The sequence below is a fragment of the Brassica oleracea genome, chromosome C4, assembly GCF_000695525.1.
Source record: "Brassica oleracea var. oleracea cultivar TO1000 chromosome C4, BOL, whole genome shotgun sequence".
NCBI lineage: Eukaryota > Viridiplantae > Streptophyta > Magnoliopsida > Brassicales > Brassicaceae > Brassica > Brassica oleracea.
The window spans coordinates 6,256,591-6,259,897 of record NC_027751.1 but is presented as its reverse complement, the minus strand read 5'-3'; the positions used below and the strand labels follow the sequence as shown (position 1 = coordinate 6,259,897).

The window sequence follows — 3,307 nt, the reverse complement described above, 5'->3', positions numbered from 1 at the left end:
GAATATACCGAGGAACTGTTCCCTCGGAATATTCCGAGGAACGTGTTCCTCGGTATATTCCGAGGAACGTGTTCCTCGGTATATTCCGAGGGAACATGTCCCTCGGTATAATCCGAGGGAACAGTTCCGTCGGTATATTCCTATCGATCGATGTATATATGTCTAAAACGCATCGATCGATGAACGTCCGAGGAAATATCCCGACGAAGTTCTCCCTCGGTATATTCCGAGGACATTTCCGACAAAATAATGGTCCTCGGAATATCCTCGGAAATTTGTTTCCTTGGAATTCCGTCGGAAAATTCCGAGGGATTTCCGACGAAAGAAGAAATTCCGAGGAATTATTTCCGACGACTTGTTTCGTCGGTATGTCGTCGGAATAACGGTATTCCGACGAAATTCCGACGATTTTTTCCTTCTGAATCTTTGATGTTTTCTTGTAGTGAATATAGATAAAATATCTATAATAAGATAAAGTAATAAGATATAAAGTATTGTAATAGATTGTTTAAAGCTATTTCTAATAAAGCAAAAGATGTTTGCTTATCTAATTGTCTCCTGATTTATCTTCTGCATTATTCAATTGTTGTGTCATCTTTACACTAACACGGGTTCGGAGAGGTTTGATCCGGGTGGGCTTATGGGATGAACGTCTTTGATCTTAGAGAGTGGAGGAAGAACAATATTACAGAGACTTATCACTTTTGGCAGAACATGGTTAGTTTCTTCTTATAAAAAAAAACAGTTTTTTTTATAATTACTACTATTTTTTATTTATTTTAAAAACACAATATAACACGATGCAAGTGTGTGTGTAGATTGATGTTTGAAAAATGGTTATGTTTTGGTTTTTTGCAGAATGAGAACATGACGCTGTGGAAACTTGGGACGTTGCCACCGGGGCTCATAGCGTTCTACGGCCTGACTCGGCCGCTTCAGAAGAAATGGCACTTGCTTGGGTTGGGTTAGGTTATAACAGAGAGATCGATACGAAGAAGATTGAGAGATCAGCTGTTATACATTTCAATGGACACTCGAAGCCATGGACGGAGCTAGGAATAAGCAAGTATCAGCCGTATTGGATAAAGTACATCGATCTGGATCATCCTTACATCTCTAGCTGCAGGCTGTTCGAGTGAAGAAGAGAAGAAGGATCAGGGACGGACCTAGAAACTAAAATAGACTGTGGCACATAATTAATTATTATAATAAATAAAATAATTAGTAATAAATAAAAAAATAAATAAAATGTATTTGTTAAATGTGTGATATATAACTTAAAAATTAAAATCAAACTGAAATAGTAAGTAAAAACAAAAAACTCTAATATAATAAAAAGTAATGCAAAAATCTCATAAAGTCATTCTTCGCTCTCCCATATCTTGAAATCTTTTTATCACTGATTCATTTGTCACTTTGTCAAAATGATCCTTTTCAGTATAACAAACCATACAAGCATTCAAAAAATTTGTACCCATTCGGTTGCGTAAGGTAGTCTTCACAATTTTCATCGCAGAGAAAGATCTCTCGACAGTAGCGGTGGCAACATGCAAAGTCAAAACTAGCTTCAAAAGTCGATAAACAAGAGGATGTGAAAGATGTTTTTTTGGTTTCCACCATCACACATGCAAGATCTCCAAGACCCTCCAAATTGGCAAACCTTTGATCTTCAGAGATATTATCGATGTAAATACCAAGTTGATGCTCAAGAGATATCCGTTCCACGGAGCTAAAATCTTCAGGATAAAACTCTGATAATCTTACAAGTTTTGACTGATCAAACTGGTGGAATTAATCAATGGGGCTCAAAGATGCAGTGCAACCAAGCAGCTCAGTGTTTATCTCGTCAAAACGATCATTGAACTCTTGAATTTGCATATCCAATACTGTGTAAAAACATTCAACTTGGTAATGATGCAAGTTTGTTATGTTGCTTCTCTGTCTTGGCTTCTTTGGATTAACAAACTCTTCTTCCATAATGAGTAACTCTGTTTTATTTTTCTCGCAAAAGGAGTTCACCTTTCCAATGATTGAATCCCATCCATTATCCCTGAGCTTGTACAATTGTTGCTTGGTAGATTTCACTAAAGACATCGCATTCAAAATATCCTGATCTTTCCTTTGTAAAGCCATTGATAGATTATTTGTGAGACCAAGAAGAAGCAACATGAACTGTAAGTAGAACACAAAGTCAAACATGTGAAAGTATCTGAGGAGACCATTAGCTTGACATCTTTTGATACCATCTGAACCATCTCTTTCGACATGCTCAAGCACTTTAATGATGGAAGTGAATAAATCAGCCAATCTCCACAAAGTTTTGTAGTGAGAACCCCAACGAGTAGTACCAGGCCTTTGAATTGAACGCTCCTGATTTAATCATTTTCCTCTCTTAATTTCACCATGGCTAACTCCTTCCTCGATTATCTTACGGTCTTCTCGAATCATATCTGGTCTCTTACAAGAAGCTCCAACCACATTTAACAAGACAGAAATCTTATCAAAAAAAATCACTAACTTCAAAATGTTTTTTAGCAACTGCAACGACAACCAACTGAAGCTGATGAGCAAAGCAGTGGACATAATATGCAGAATTGTTTTCTCTTAAAATTAGAGATCTCAACCCGTTGAACTCACCCTTCATATTACTAGCTCCATCATAATCTTGTCCTCTTAACTTTTTCATGCTTAATCCACGTTTTGCAAACAGATTCCATCGACTCATCATGTCCTCGAAAAGGTAGTCCTTGTCGCAATAAATATCTACAAACATCAATTGAAGCATTCAATCTGATCTTGTATTCATTTGTTGCTGCTTCATTCTGCTTATAAAAAGCACGAGTGATTGACTGATCTTGATTCATTAGATTATCAGCCATCTTCATAGCATTGTTGTGAAAACTATTCACTTGTCCCACATGGTCTCCCAACCTCTTTGGATTTTTCCAAGTATCAAAGCCTTTTGTCACAAATTCATCACTTCCACCTTTACTTTCAGTGTAGTCTTTAAACAAGTAGCAAAACAAACAATATGCTTTGTTTGGTTTTACACTATATTCTAACCACCTACCGTAGAGATCAAACCAAGCTGGATTAAATCTTCAATATTTATTCTCTACTAGTGTCTTAGGAAAATCATGACCACGAGGTTGACAAGGACCTTTAGTAAGATATTTGCGTCTTACCTCATCTCTTTCGTTATGATGATATTCTGATATTCTTTTTCTATCTGCAGGATCTGAAGGCAAATCTTTCAAATTGGGGTTTGAACCTGAAGGCAAATCCTTATTGATTTTTGATGTCGAAG

General features: G+C 36.6%; 1 pseudogene; it reads right to left on the bottom strand.

Annotated features, from left to right (window-relative positions):
• Positions 1-1,434: 1,434 nt before the first annotated feature.
• On the bottom strand, positions 1,435-2,728 carry LOC106337957 (annotated as a pseudogene).
• Positions 2,729-3,307: the final 579 nt, after the last annotated feature.